The following is a 16,927-nucleotide window of genomic DNA, read 5'->3' as shown; positions in this document are numbered from 1 at the left end:
AAAGTTATCACAATAGTCACAGGTAGAATGACTACCTTCCAGATCAAAGCTGAAGAAATTACAACACAAACCTGGGAAATAGGTTATATTAACAACTACCCATCCCCTGAAAAGTCCTAAAACTAAAAATTGGCAGCAATAAATGAAATGTTGCAAACCATCCATTCCAAAATCAAAGAAGCACATGGAAGTTTAACCAAAGATCAACATGCTACCAAGATAGTTATAAAAAAACATGCTACCAAGATTGGATCAAACATGTGTCTGAGAAATCAAGGTGTGTGCTGATGGCAAACGAAAAGTTGCTATACATTTCCAATCTTCTCTCATTTCCTGCAACAGTAAGACGTAGAGTCTAGAGAAATAATTGAAAGGATATAGGTTGAGATTGGCTCTGAAATAATTGATAGGATGCTTAATTATGTATTTAAGCAACTTTTCAGAAAATATCTCTTCCATATTATAGATACGTGCATACCTGATTTAGGCAACTGTTCCAAAATTGTAGAAAATATGACCTTGATCATCACTTTGAACCTGTCAAAGCACCAATGTAACCTCAGTCGCATACATTTATCACAATTTTTGCCATGTGTCTAAAAAAGCATATACAAATTATAGCATGAGTCCATGTGCTAATTCAATTTGATAGCTGGTTCTGTAGTTCACTAAAAAGAATCTTTTTTAAAAATCACATCCTTTTCCATTTTGGGTGAATGGTTAGGTAAATCAGCAGATTTACTCACAAGCACAAACCCTTCCAATGAATAAAAGCTCTTGAACAATATCAAAATAAATTGCAATGATAAAAAACCAGCACCAGAGTAACTAAATTGGCCAATATCAAAAACCTTGCAATGATCAGGTTGCAGGTTATTATGACTTCAGTTCTCAGTTTCAGATTACAGAAAAGGATGATGGGATGTATATCTCAGGTCTTAGTTTTCATGATTTATATTTCAAGCCTCAATCTGATCTCCTATAGTAACTCAATTTCAATACTAAAAGGAAAGGTAATATAACAAAAGGGTTTTATATGACCATCTCAATTTAGTAAATCCACCTCTTCAGAACACAGCAGAAGCCTTATTTTCTCACCCGAATACAGTGACCAACTCCTCCTGTTCAACCTCCCCTCCGTTCTTCTACTGGCTGCAGCCAAACCAAAAAAGAGGCAATCAATATGTAGTACAAAAGACCCATACACATGTGCATCCATAAAAAATATTAAAAATGAATTTGTAGTCCAACCTCTGAGAACCATTTATAAAGCCTCGCTGCATTTTCAGTTGGCTCTCCATCAGCATAAATACAATGACAACAACCAGATATGTTGGCAATTCACTGAAAACAAAATTCATACTTTTCATAGGCTTTTACTTAATAACATACAACCAATTCTTATGTTGCCAGGAAGAACAATGTGATTCCATGCTTAAGGTTCTCGTATTCCTCATCCTTGCTAGCATGATCATCCTGAACCCTAAGGGAGTACATATGAATCATAATAGATAAGCTGACAAAAACAAGAAATTTTGAGCAGCAGCATAAGGATTAAGCCTCCACAACCTAATAGATCGACCACCCTGAACCAAAGCCGTTAGGGGGCAGCGCGGTAGGGATCTGGTGGTGGCAGTGCTCGAGGGTGGTGCGGGCAGGCAATCCGTCTGGGACCAGCCACGGGCGGCGAGGACGCGGCCGCGGTGGCTGCTGACGTGGATGCGGCCGCGGTGGCTGCTGACGCGGACGCAGCCGGAGGCGCCCAGTCGCCGTGGGTGGAGAAGCGGGCGGTGGTGGCTGCTGACGCGAACACAGCCGAAGGCGTTGGCGGAGGTGACCCAGTCGCCATTGGGGAAGAAGCGGGCGGTGGTGGTGAATGGGAGGCGGTGGTGTGGGAGAGCGCGAATAGCGAGGTCGAGCTCCGTCGGCGGCGGCGGCAGCACGGCAGGGAGGAAGAGGAGGCAGAGCTTGTCGCGGTAACCTCAATCCAACGAACGACAGGCGGGGAACGGCAAGGTCGACGACGCATGGAGAGGAGACGGCAGCGTGGGCGAGAGAGGGACCGAGAGCGTGATTGGAGGCCACGGTATGCCGAGCGTGATTGGAGGCGGATTTCCAAGGAAAGGATCGGGGAGCGGGGGTGGCGTGGGATCGCACGGGCGGGCAGGACGAAGGTGAGGCGAAATTTTGTCGCACCAAAAAGTGTCCACACTTTGTTCTTTTTAGTTGTAGGAGAATGTGCATATGTATAATGATGATGGCACTTGAATTATCTGAAGCATAAAACAATTTTTTCTTCTGATATTTGACATGTTCTAACAGGTTATTCTCTTTGTCTTCACAAAGCCCAGCTGTATTATGTCAATTACTACTCCCCCTTTGTTCTCCTATATTTTTTTATAATGTCAGATCTAATGAAAATAACGACATATCCTACATCACACTTCACATATAACTAATGCATATAAGGATGATTTTGTTGTCTTCAGATTGCAAGAGAACTGATTGTTCAAGACCACGCAATGAACTTTGTACGAGTTGGTTTTAAGGCATGTAAACAGTGCACCGTGGTAACCTAATATAGCAGGTCTTGTGCATGCAAATGCATTCACAACGAGCTGAAATAAAGTAAGGTACACCATGCTTCACTACTGGAGACGCGCTCTTTGCCGAGTGCCTGGGGCACTCGGCAAAGGCCCTATTGCACTCGGCAAAGGCTTTGCCGAGTGCCACACTTGGCAAAGAGCAAACGGCAAAGCCGCATCCGGCGAAGGGTTCTTTGCAGAGTGCCGTTTGTCGGGCACTCGGTAAAGGCTTTGCCGAGTGCCGTCGCCGAGTGCCAGGACGGCACTCGGCAAAGAAAATTGGCCGTCAGCCATTGACGGCGTCTTTGCCGAGTGCCGGGTCAGGAAGGCACTCGGCAAAGCTTTTCCTTTTTTTTTTGAAAAATCCTTTGCCGAGTGCCTTCCTGACCCGGTACTCGGCAAAGATTTTTTTTTTTGAAAAATCCTTTGCCGAGTGCATAGCTGAGACGGCACTCGGCAAAGAAAAAATATTTTTTTTGGAAAATTCTTTGCCGAGTGCCAGAGCCCTAGCACTCGGCAAAGGTGTGAAACACATGGTAGTGTACACAGCTTTGCCGTACACAGCTTTGCCGTGTTTCACAACTTTCCACTCGGCAAAGAGACCTGGCAGTGCATTTTTTGGCAGCTTTGCCGAGTGCCAGGGCAAAAGGCACTCGGCAAAGGCTATTTGCCGAGTGTTACACTCGGCAAAGTGACCAAAATTTTTTGTTTTTTTTGTTTTTTGCTTTCGATCACTGCAAACACAACATATGACATATATATCACATCCATCACATATATACCACATCCAGCACCTTATATGTCACAATCCATCACACATACCACATGAATCACATCCGTTCACCATATGTCACAGTAATTCCATCCATTATTCGACAGGATTCCACATCATTCAACAAGTAGTTCAAATCCATCACCACATGCCACAATAACACATGCATGACATCAACATTGTCTCGGACATAAATCCATTGCGAAGAGAACAAGACATGAAACTACAAGCGCTACTCACTGAAGCGGCCCTTGATGTGGCCATCCTGCTGACGACGGGGAAGGAAACATCTGCTCATTCAGAGTGCCCTGAGCTGGGTTGTTCAAACCCGCCGACTGAGGCTGCACATAGGAGAAGAGATTGCATGAGACAAGATTAGTTGAATAGCGATTGTAGCAATTCCTTGCATGTGTGACATAGCAGCACCCATCGTAGTTTGCATCCAGGCAATAATGTCCGCCAACCTTTTCTCCTGGGCGAGTTTGTCAGCCTCCCGCGCGGCCCGCTCGGCCGCCAACCCCAGCTCCAGCTCCTGGGCCCTCCTGTTTGCTTCTTCCACCTGGGCCTACAAATTGTTGCAAAGCTAATGTTACAATAATGCAAAGGAAATAGAGTTGTGTAAAGATCAATGTACGACGAGTAAAACATGAATAACCTAGAGTGTGTCGACCCGGTGCTGTGAAATGCTCGGCTGTGAGCGTATCGCCGGGAGTGAGGAGGCGATCGTGCTCTGTGCTCGGATCTGGGAGAGAGTGGGAGTAGAGGCCATGTCGATCACGCTGTCGCCAATCCAGTAGCGGCCATGCTTCTTGCCTTGTCTAATCCTCATGACGGTGTTTGCATCAATGTTGTCGGTTCGTGGATCGTACTCCGGCCCATGGATCGACCTTGCCACCGCCGTGTACTCCATGATTTTCTCGTAGGCGCTCGAGTTTGTGTACGCCTCGGCCAGGTCGTCCGGGTTGAAGGAGACGTCGGACGACGCCTTGCCCTTGTGTGCCATGGCAAATGCGGCGAAGTTGGAGCACTCTTGGCCTTGATGTGCCGTCGACTGCAAGAACGAAAACAAGATGATTAGAATTCTTTGCCGAGTTCAACAAAAGCAAGAAGAATAGAAACATGACCACGTACCCATGCTCAGGCGTATCCGGAGAGGTTGCAGTTGCCTTGATGGTGTGATACACCTGGCATGAACAAACGCCGCTGTCGGGCAGCCGCGTGCTGAGCGGCCCACTCCACGCTTAACCACCTGTCCACCATCTTCGCCCAAGCCACGGGGCACCCATTGCACCACCATAGAATCACCTACACGTCATCAAGTAGTTGACATATTAGAAAAACAAGTGATTCATACTTAATCTCAAAAGGAACCAATTTTAATGTTCTTTAGCTACCTCAAGGAACTGGGGTTTGGTCAGCATCAAGTCCTGTTCTCGGATGTCCTTCTTGGTGACCTTCTGTCCGAGCTTCGTCCCATAGTAATCTATGATGGCCTGGAGTCATGCCTCATGATGGACGTCAACGACGCGTTTCCTGCAAGCTCGCTTAGCCACTGCCTCTGACGTGCCCTCGAATCCGTCGTCAAGTTTGAAGTACTCCTACATATACAGACACGATGTATGCATTAGTTATTTCAAGTAGAGTCCAATGAATGCATTGTATTGAGCCATGTAGTGCGAGGAAGACTTACCCAGAACTCCCGAATGACGAGCGCAGCCACGGTGCCTGCTTCCACGTGGGGGGCGGACTCGTAGTGGGCAAACGTGAAGGCGGGCTCGAGGTTCCTGGCATGCATGACCATGCTAGGGAAGTGGGTCCTGCACAGGAGACCTAGGATGCCATTGACATGGCGGGAGGCAGTGTTCCCCAACACAATCTCCCACCCCCTGCAGAAGTGATTAAGAAAACATATTAGTCTCTATTTCGATATCGAACATAGCATATGAAGTAAATGTGATAACATGCAAAGGCACTTACCTTTGCCCCTCTGGGTGAATCACTGGGCGTAGACGAGTATGCGGTCGGTCAGGGAGGGTGGAGGGTCCTCGCAAGTAGACACCTGATGAACTAGAGGAAGCGGTAGCTCCCGTCCCGCCCCCGTCCTCGTCCTCGTCCTCGTCCTCGTCCGCCTCCTCCTGGACCGGCATCTCCTCCTCCTCGCCCGCCTCCTGCTGCACCTGCTCCTCCTCCTCCTCCTGCTGCTGCTGCTGGACCACGGGCGTGGTCCTCCTGTTCCTCCTAGTCGTGGTCCTTGTGCTCCTCCGCCTCGTCGAAGACGTCCCCTGCTCCTCCTCGCCCCCTCCGCTAGAGGCTCCTACACCAAAGGCTCCATGGTAGAACAAGCTCAGGTTCCTCTGCCGGCTGCCTGACATTTTTGTTCAGTCAGCTGCAATTAAAAAGGAGAAAGAAGTAATTAGAAATAGATGCAAAATAAAGAAAACAAAACAAAATTACAAAGTATTACATGTATGTTACAAATAATCTTCATGATCGGGATTAGCTGGATCGTAAGTCTCATCATTACTATCAACCATGTCGAAATAATCAACACTATCCGATGGAGGAATGTTGTCTTCATTGTCATTGCCAACACGTAATCGCTCAAGCATTTGTAAGTCCTTTGCATTTCGCACTTCATCTCCATCGTCATCATCATCAACCATTACATTGTCTACATCCATTCCTATCTCACCGGTTAAGTCTATCTCAAACCTCCCTTGTAGCCCATCTTCTTGATAGAACTCTCCGTCATACGTGCTTGGGTTGAAGTTGTAATCTTCATCGTTTGGGACAGGTAGTCGGCCGTGTGGCGAGACCTTGTGCACAACAAACCAACCACTAAGATCCGGTCTAGTCTTGCAAGCATATGACGTATAATAAACATGTGTGGCCTGTTGCGACACAATGTACACATCGTCTCTTGGATAGACGGAATCCTGTCGAATTTCGACTAGACCAAGATAAGGGGTCTTCCTCGTTACTCCCGGATCAAACCAATGGCATCTGAATACGATAGGATAAAGATTTGTGCTACCATGGAATGAAAGTTTGTATATTTCTTCAATTCTTCCATAATAGTCTACGCCATCAGTGCCGGGCGTAAAAACCCCGCTATTTGTGGTTCTTCGATTGGGCCGCCTCCGCTCGTAGCTTCCTGTGTGAAATCGATATCCATTCACGTCGTAGGCGTCCGATGACTTGACCCGTTGGTCACAGCCGTTGGCAACTTGTCTCAACTCGGCACTGATAGACGCATCGGTTTGGGCCTGCAAGCTCAAGCAGGATACATCATTATATTAATCGGACGTACGAGCAACAACAAATCGGGGCTAAATTGGACAGTACCTTGGTTTTGAACTAGGAAATAAAATCGGGGCTCCCTTGTCCCGCACCCTTGGAAAGAAGGGTATCACATTCCGGCGGGGTTGGTTCCCTTGAATGGGGCCAGTATTCATGAATGAATTCCCTGTAACGACAAACAAGGGGGTTGGATGTAGAATAGTGTGGGATTATTGAAACAAGTCCATTGAGAACTTATGCAATATATGGGTCCACCTCTTCAAGGCTGGTCAACACATATAACATGATTTTGTGCCACTCCACATTTGTCAGGGGCTTATTGGTCGATGCACCTGCTCTTCCAAGTTGCCCTCGGAAAAGGCTGAGGCTCGAGGCATTTTTGTCAGCATTGTAACGAGGAGGTGGATTATGCACACTTGGAAGGTTGTCAGAATAATACAATGTTGTGAAGTTTGACACCTCCTCCATAGTGAATGCACTTGCAATGGAAGCCTCAATTTTGCCTTTGTTTTTACACTTTTTCCGAAGTGTCTTTAGGCATCTCTCGATTGGATAGCACCAACGGGCCTGCATGGGCCCCCCATTTGTGCCTCATACGGGAGGTGCAATATCAGATGCTGCATCAGATTGAAAAAGTCAGGGTGGAAAGATCTTCTCCAACTTGCAAAGCAAGACAGGTGCCACTTTTTCCAAGTCAGCAATCACAGTACGAGATAACTCCTTGGCACAGAGCTGGTGGAAGAAGTAGCTCAACTCTGCCAGCACTATCCATATGTGCTCAGGGACAAAGCCTCGAACCATCGTCGGAAGAAGCCGCTCAATCCATATGTGGTAGTCGTGACCCTTCATCCCGTTCACTCGGAGAGTAGTTAAGTTCACTCTCCTCCTCAGATTCGCTGCATACCCATCAGGGAACATTAATGTCTAGATCCATTAGAGTACTTCCCTCCTTTGTCTGGGGGTCAAGACGAAATCTGCCTTAGGCCTTTTCCATGTCTTGCCACCTCCAGGAGCACGCATCTCTTGATGTGGTCTATCACACAACTCTGCCAGGTCCACTCTAGCCTTAGGGTTGTCCTTTGACTTTTTAGTTTCCATGATTGTTCCCCAGAGTGCCTCGGTGACATTCTTTTCTGTGTGCATGACATCAATGTAATGTGGCATAAGAAGGTCATCAAAATAGGGGAGCCTCGTCAAGCCCGACTTATGAGTCCACATGTGTTCCTCGCTGTATCCCACAAAGCCATCACCTTCTTGATTCTCCATGAGAGCAACTATCTGAGCATGAACCTCGGCACCAGTCATCATCTGTGGTGCAGGTTCTATCACTATGACACCTTTCATAAAGTTCTTGGTGTCTTGCCTGAATGGATGCTCGGGAGGGAGGAATTGATGATGTTTGTCGAACAATGAATACTTGACACCCTTCTTGAGCCAGATGAACCTCAGACGATCCTTGCATAATGGACATGGGAACTTCCCATGGACACACCAACCGGAGAATATCCCATACGCTAGGAAGTCATGCATGGAGTACTGGTACCAAACGTGCATTTTGAAGGGTGTCTTTGTAGCTCTATCTTATGTCCATACACCATCCTCCCAAGCACTGACCAATTCATCAATCAGAGGCTCCATGAAGACACCCATCTTCTTCCCCAGGTGTCCAAGAATTATCAATGACAAGAATATGTTCTGACGTTCAAATGCGACACCGGGGGGGGAGATTGAGGGGGATGACGAACACGGGCCAACATGTGTAGGGGGCAGCCATCAAACCATAAGGATTGAACCCATCTGTTGCCAGCGCAACACGTACGTTATGAGGCTCTGATGCTTTCTCATGATGAATGCCATCAAAGTGGTTCCATGCTTCACCATCGGATGGATGTACCATCTTGTCAGGATTGTATCATGTGCCCTGTTTGTGCCACGTCATCTGCTTAGCGGATTCCTCGCTCATGTATAGCCATTGGATCCTCAGCATGAACGGGAGGTACCGTAAGATTTTCATCGAGACGGTAAGCTGCTTCTTGGGGCCATCCCTAGAGTCTACCACCAGGTACCTGGAGGATTTGCACTTCGGACAGTACTTTTCATGCTCATGTTCTTTCCTAAAGAGGACACACCCATTCGGACAAGCATGTATCTACTCGTAAGGCATCTTGAGTCCATCAAGGAGTTTCTGGCACTCGTACAGGCTCTTTGGCAGAACGTGGCCCTCCGGAAGCATACTAGCAATCAAGGCCAACATACCGTCAAAGTGTTGTCAACCCATGTTGATCTTGGCCTTGAACCCCATCACGCGTCCAATGGCATCGAGTTGACAAACCATTGTCCGATCATGAAGGGGTTTCTGTGCCGAAGACATCATGTCATAGAACACCTTTGCGGATGCCTCCATCTCCTCCACACGTCCATTAGGGATCTGTGCTTGTTGATAGTCATCTAACATGTCTGCAACCCCGCCATCATCATCAACATGCTCGAGGCGTGGTCTCACCACTTCCTCTCTCATCCGATGGGCTTCACCTGTGGTGGATCCACCGGGTATAGTCCAGCATAAAGCCATGCTCTGAAGATGTATACCCATGTAGTCCTTCTTTGGCCATTTTCTGTTTGCACACATGCTGCAGGGACACTTCATTAGATGCGCTCTATTCACACCCCTGCCAATGCACAGTCCAAGAAAGCCTCGATCTTCTGCCCCCATTCAGTGCTAAAATCACTCTGACTTCTGTATCCCGTGTACATCCACTCATGGTCATCCATCCTCTAAAATAGATATCAACGAGTAACATAACCATCAACTGCATCTACGTGGTGTTCCTACTATCTAATAGGTGAGGATAGGTCCTAATCCCACCCGCGGATGCGTAGACGAGGTTAGTTTTCATGGTCTACTCCGAGCTGAGATAGAATTTTGGCAGCACCTCTCCGCTATTCTCCAGATACACATCCTGGCAGGGAGAGTGTGTATCCAGAGAACAACACGGAGGTGATGCCAAAACTCTGTCTCGGATTGGAGCAGACCATGGAAACTAACCTCATCTACGCATCCGCGGGCTGTCCAGAAAACGTGGTCAATCCGAAACAGATACGGTTATACATATGCAAAAATCTACACACTTCCAACCGTATCTCTTTCGGACGGGAGACGCCTAACTGGGTTACACCGATCTATGACAACGATAAGGAAGAGAGGTTATTTATACCTAGGGTGGCGGGGGAGTTAGGCTAGCGGGGCAGTGGTGAGTCGGTGAAGTGGTGAGGCGAGGCTGTGCAGGTAGGACCGCAGCACCGACGAAGACGATCGGGGTCACCTAGGTACCACGGGTCCCCTCTGATAGGTCCTGCTCTGCAAAACAAGAAACACAACACTATAAGTTGAAAATTTCGGCAGAACCTCCCCTGTACAGGGAGGTTTCCAAAACCTGCAAAAAAATAACGGCACGAAGGCTGACATTCACACAGGCACGAAGGCCGACATTCACGACATTCACAACGGCACGAAGGCCGACATTCACGGCACGAAGGCCGACATTCACAAAGGGACGGTGCATATACCTTGGGCGGTGGCCGGACATGCACGAGCAGAAGAAGACACCGAGAACTCCTCCTCCTTCTCCTTCTCTTCCCCTTCCCCCTTCTTCCTCCGTCCTCCTCTCCTTCTTCCCCTTCTTCTCTTCTTTTCCTCTTCTTCTCCTTCTCTTCCCCTTCCTCTTTCTCCTCTTCTCCTTCCTCCTACTTCACCTCTACCTCCTCCCCTCTAATAACTAACGGCAAGGGGGGGGGGCAGGCTAGGTGCGGTCCCCATGGGGAGGGGAGGTGAAGGCGACCCTCCCTCTCCTTCTCCGGCGGTAGTGGGCCGCCGGTGTTCTGTGGCGCCGGCGGGGGCACGGGTGGGGCGTGGAGGGGAGGGGAGGGGAGGAGAGGCGGGCACACGGGTGGGGCGGGCAGGCCAGAGCGGCAGGGGTCGGTGGCCGCCGGCGCGGTGCAGGCCTACAGCAGCGGGCGGTGGGGCGGCGGGGCAAGGGCGGGCGCGGGCGGCGGTGCTGGGGGCGTAGGGTGGGGACGCGGCATGGGGATGGGGGCGCGGGGGTCGCTGGCGGTGGCGGGGCTCACCGGCGGGGGGCGGCCAGGCGGCGACGGCGGCGGGTCACAGACAGGTGCGGGGTGTGTGTGTGGCCGATGGGGCTTCGGGGTGGGCCGACCATATACATTTCCTTTCCTTTGCCGAGTGCTCACGAACTGGCACTCGGCAAAGGATTTTTAATTTTTTTTTCAAATATCTTTGCCGAGTGCCGTAGATATGGCGCTCAGCAAAGAGTTTTCTTTTTTTTTTTAAAAAGAAACAACCGTACTTAAAAGAAAAAAACCTTACCTCTTTGTCGAGTGCCGCAGATGTGGCACTCGGCAAAGCTCAGATTAAAAAGATCCAAAATCATTCGCGTTTTTTAAAAAAAAACTTTCACCTTTGCCAAGTGCCCCCCTTTAGGCACTTGGCAGAGTCTTTGCTGAGTGCCAGAGTTGGGCACTCGGCAAAGTTTTTTTTTTTTGCCTCCAAACTTTTTCTTCAACCCTTACACATTAAGTTGAAGTACATCCTCAAATTTGGCACATTTCTCGATCTTTTTGCTATATATCCTTAATTTATTTCATTTAATTGCATTTTTCCGGGAAATGTAAGTTTGAACTGCAGGTGCATCGAATCATGGAATTCGACAAGTGGAAAAATGATATTCGCGTTACTTATTGTATTTTGAGGCCGTTTCCAGGAGCACGCCCGAAGTTTCAAACATCTCACACACGAAACATAGCGACAAAATTGCGGGTGAAGTGTTTTTTAATTATATAAAATGCAAACGAAGTTCGAAAATCATGAAACTTGGTGACGCGTGTTTACATCACATGTGTGGGCTATGGTAAAAATTTGAGAACATTTCGCGCACGTTGTCACATAGGATGGTTAGAAACCTAGACATGTGATGTAAAGACGCGTCACCAAGTTTTATGATTTTCAAACTTCGTTTGCATATTATATAATTAAAAAACACTTCACCCGCAATTTTGTCGCTATGTTTCGTGCGTGAGATGTTTGAAACTTTGGGCGTGCTCCTGGAAATGGCCTCAAAATACAATAAGTAACGCGAATATCATTTTTCCACTCATCGAATTCCATGATTCGATGCACCTGCAGTTCAAACTTACATTTCCCAGAAAAATGCAATTAAATGAAATAAATTAAGGATATATAGCAAAAAGATCGAGAAATGTGCCAAATTTGAGGATGTACTTCAACTTAATGTGTAAGGGCTGAAGAAAAAGTTTGGAGGCAGAAAAAAATTATGCTTTGCCGAGTGCCCAACTCTGGCACTCGGCAAAGACTCTTTGCCGAGTGCCTAATGGGGGGTACTCGGCGAAATCTGACGGCAAGTACCCCCATCAGCTCTTTGCTGAGGGCCGTCCTTTGCCGAGTGCCTGGCACTCGGCAAAGAGGCTCTTTGCCGAGCGCCGGTCTTCGCCGAGTGCCGGGCACTCGGCAAAGAGAGCTTTGCCGAGTGCCGGTCTTCGCCGAGTGCCTGGCACTCGGCAAAGAGCTCTTTGCCAAGTGCCCGACATTTAGCACTCGGCAAAGCCAGGCTCTCCCGTAGTGCTTGTAAGATGCATGTAAATCATTCCTATTTTGATTTTTTTTATTTTACACACTCATTTTCAACAACTTCTAAATCAAAACACAAACATTTGATGCCATAAAAGAATTTAATTTGTGTACCTTCTAGTATTGATGCTGACTTTCTTTTGATGTATATAGATCGATATGTAGTGCAATTGCACACTTCACCATTAAAAGGACACAAGTATGTTTTTGACCATTAAGAATGATGAAATGAACACTAATCTGGCCCAATTGGTAGTTTAATTTGAGACAAATTGTTGACCTAATCAAGACATTATGTGTGTTAGTAAAGAGCAATGAATCAATCATATGTAATTCCACTTTGTGTCAATACACTCATCAATCACTGCGTACATGTATACAAATGCAGATTGCATATGTAACATTGTTGCCTTATTGGTGCACGCCGATATGTGTGTTCCATTCACAAGAGGGTTCTATATATTTCAAATGACAAAGCCTAGATATATATCACTACGCTAGATTTGCACATCATTGTCGGCATCATCACTGCCGGATTTGTGAGAACCGATAGTGATGTACCTTCACTACCGGTTATGAGCTTGAAAATGAAAAAATGATTGGGGCTAGGCTAAAACCAGCAGTCAAGGACCACATCACTGCATGTTTGTGGCTTGAACCGGCAGTGTTTTGGTGGCCACTCATCACTACCGATTTAAGCCAAGAGCTGACAATGATTGGGCTCTATCACTGTCGGTTCTAGCCAAGAACCGACGGTGATAAGCCTACAACACAAAAAGGCTACAGCCGTCCTCTCATTCCTCCTCTCTTCCATCCCGAGAACAGAGGCGCGCGTTTGGACCCTTCCCTCCATTGTTGTGGCTGCTCTTCACCATGAAGCTAGTGCTTGGATTTTGAAGAATGGCTTGATCTTTTTGCTTTAAGGTTAGTAACAAGCATCCACTCCTTTGATTTTGTTGCTTAATTAGCTTCGTTTTGATGGCTACATTGCTTGATTCTCATTCTAGTTCTTTCTCCATTCTAGAGAGCACTTTTCCAATTGGACATTTGTGCAAGGCTCAAATTGTGGTGAATCCATCATCCAAACAGTTGGTGTCTATGAACACATTTAAATTCCTAGGTAATTATTCCATGGTGGTCAAGATCATCATTGTTAGTATGTGATGCTATAATTAGTTCTTAGAAGTAGAGTAGAATAGACGTTCTTCATTATTGCGCAATAATTGTTTTTTACTACGGTTTTCAATTTACAGGGCCAGGGCTACCAATTTCAATTTTCCAATAATTAGTGTACAATAATGTTTTCCAAAAATGGTACTTTTGAGCTACAATTGTTGTTCATGAAGCTTGATTTCTTATTAATTCTTTGTAATTACTGTCTCAGTTTTTTTTGTGCAGAGATGGATCGAGAGTGGATGCATCTGTCCCGAACGAACAAGCGGTAAATGCATGGCATCAACCAGTTTATCACCGATGCTAAAGCCCATGCTGGGAATGGGAACCCTGTCTTCTACCCATGCAAAGATTGCAAGAATCATAGGAACTTTCATCAAATTGAGTCTATACGATCGCACTTGATTACCAGGGGGTTCATGCCAAACTATAAAATATGGACTATGCATGGCGAGGTTGGTGTGAATGTTCTGCAGGAAAATGATGTTGATGTGGACATGCCTGACGTAGCCATCCATGATGCTGACGAGGAGCCCGGTGTCAATACAGAACCTATGGCCACAGTTAATAATGTGTTTAGGAACACGCTAGCTGATGACACCGAGGATAACGATGGCATTTCTCAGCTGCTACATAATGTAGAGACTGGATGTCTTAGTGAAAGACAGCTGAGAAAGCTAGAGAAAATGAGACAAGATGGCAAAACACCATTGTATAGGGATTGTCCAATGAGCAAACTGGAAGCTGACATCATGCTGTTAGAGTTCAAATCAACAAACGGATTGAGCGATAAAGGCTTCGATCAGTTGTTAGGTATAATAAGGAAAATGCTCCCAGAAAAAAATGAGTTGCCAAAAAAGACATACTTGGCCAAGCAAATGATCTGCCCCATCGGCCTTGAGGTTGAAAAAATCCACGCATGTTCCAATGATTGCATATTGTACCATGGAGAAAAATACAAAGACTTGGACAAGTGCCCCAAGTGTGAAGCTCCATGATATAGGGAAGGGCTGTCAGATGAGGGTACCAAGACCAGAGGAGGTCCCGTAAAGGTCGTTTGGTATTTCTCTATAGCTCTCTAGGTGCATAGGATGTTTGCATGTGCAAAGTCAGCCAAGCTATTGCGCTGGCATGGCGAAGAGCGTAAGAAAGATACAATGATGAGGCACCCCACCGATGGGCATGACTGGAGGACTATCAATACTATGTTCTATAAGGACATCGGTGGAGAGGTAAGACACCATTGGTTTGCTTTGAGCACAGATGGGATGAATCCTTTCGACCAGGTTAGAAGCAATCATAGCACCTGGCCAGTGACGCTCTGTATATACAACCTTCCACCTTGGCTCTGTATGAAGCGGTCGTACATCTAGATGACACTACTGATCCAAGGGCCAAGACAACCTGGGAATAACATCGATGTGTTTCCGGAATTAGTGATCGATGAACTAGTGGAGATGTTTGAAAAGGGTGTGCCGGATGTTTGGGACGAGTACAAAAAGGAACATGTCATGATCAAGGGAGTACTTATCGCTACAATCATCGACCTGCCAGGTCGAGGTTTGTTGTCCGGAGAGAAGACAAAAGGCTATACTGAATGTGTCGAGTGCTTGGACGACACCGATGCAGTAAATCTGCTAAATAACTCAAAGATAGTATATATGGGACACCGTAGGTTCCTACATAAGGATCACCCTTACCGCAGGAACAGAAAAGATTTCAACAATACTATTGAGAAACGCTTAGCTCCAAAATATCGAGATGGGCCTGCGATACTTCAAGAACTCAACAAACTAGAGGTTGTCCTTGGGAAGGGGGACAATGCAGTAGCAGTGCCTGAGGGGAGCGTTTGGAAGAAAAATCTATATTCTAGAAACTACCTTACTAACCATTTCTAAGTGTACGCCACTGTCTTGATCCCATGCACATCACTAAAAACGTGTGCGCTAACACTCTTAACACCTTGATGGACACCGAGGGGACATCGAAGGATTCACTAGCCACACGCCTGGACATGCAACACTTGGGAATCAGGAAGGAGCTGCATCCCGTGGAGCTAGAGAATGGCCAGTTTGAACTTCCGATTACGTCATGGACATTGAAGAAGGAAGAAAAGCATGTGCTTATTTCTTTCTTCAATGAACTCAACTCAAAGTCCCGACGGGCTACTGTGCGAACTCGAAGAGGCTAGTGAACATGAGAGAACTCAAGTTCAACTATGGCCCTATGAAGGCCCATGACTGTCATGTCATTATGACTCAGCTGCTCCCTGTTGCCCTGTGTGGTATCCTCCCCCCAAAGGTTCATGCCCCAATCATAAAGCTTTGCTCGTTCTTCAATGCGATCTCAAAAAAGGTCATTGATGTGTCCACGCTAGAGCAGCTACAGCAGGACATAGCCAAAACTCTCGTTAGGCTTGAGATGCATTTTCCGTCGACTTACTTTGATATCTCATTGCATCTGCTCATTCATCTTGTTGACCAAATTAGAGCCCTTGGCCCAATGTACCTGCATCAGATGTTCCCTTTCGAAAGATTGATGAAAGTTTTCAGGAGGTATGTTAGGAACAGATTTAGGCCAGAAGAGGGCATGGTTGAAGGATGGTCAATGGAGGAGGCCATTGAGTTCTGCACATATTATCTGGACATTAAAAGGGTCGGAGTTCCAAAATCTCGTCATGAGGGAAGACTACGTGGCAAAGGAACGATTGGGGAGAAATCTGTTACAGTAGATGACCCTGTTTCTTTTAGACATGCACAGTTCGCTATTCTCCAGCAAGCCGAGGGTGTGATGCCATACATTGACGAGCACAGGCAATCGCTGCAAACTCTGTATCCGAGCAGGTCACTGTCGCAGAACCGACCAATTTATAAGAATACAAGTACAATGGCAATCCGCAAGCGGTCGCACTGTCATACTTGAACCCATATAAACCCGGTAGTCCGTCGAGTACCGCGACGGGTCTCAATAAACGATTTACAACAACCAAGATCGTACAGGATTCAACATACATGCCACATATTACATAAAGTTCACAGATACTTTTCATCATCAGAGTACGAATAAAAGTTATTACAAACCGAGTTTGATAAATAAAGCGGAAGCAAATAAGTTCGAAGATAAAGTTTCCAACATAGTTTAATACAGTGCCAAACCAGATCACGGTCCACAAAAGCAAAGATAGGAATTACTAAAGAAGCCTGCCCAAGGCTTACTCCTCATCCACGGCGGGATAGAAGCAACTCTTGCAATAACCATGATACACAGTGCCATCTGCAACCATGGGAAAATAAACTCTGAGTACGAGAAGGTACTCAGCTAGACTTACCCGTCATGAACCAGAAATAAAATGACTCCAAGGATTATGCAAGGCTATATAAGTGGACGTAACTTGACCACATTTTGCGTAAAAGGCAATTGATCCGTTGTACAATT

General features: G+C 46.6%; 1 pseudogene; it reads right to left on the bottom strand.

The window, feature by feature from the left end:
- Positions 1–1,401: 1,401 nt before the first annotated feature.
- Positions 1,402–4,548, bottom strand: LOC136501996 (uncharacterized; annotated as a pseudogene).
- Between the last annotated feature and the right edge of the window lie 12,379 nt (positions 4,549–16,927).

The sequence above is a fragment of the Miscanthus floridulus genome, chromosome 13 (genome assembly GCF_019320115.1).
Source record: "Miscanthus floridulus cultivar M001 chromosome 13, ASM1932011v1, whole genome shotgun sequence".
Lineage (NCBI taxonomy): Eukaryota > Viridiplantae > Streptophyta > Magnoliopsida > Poales > Poaceae > Miscanthus > Miscanthus floridulus.
This window is presented reverse-complemented; position numbering and strand designations above follow the sequence as displayed.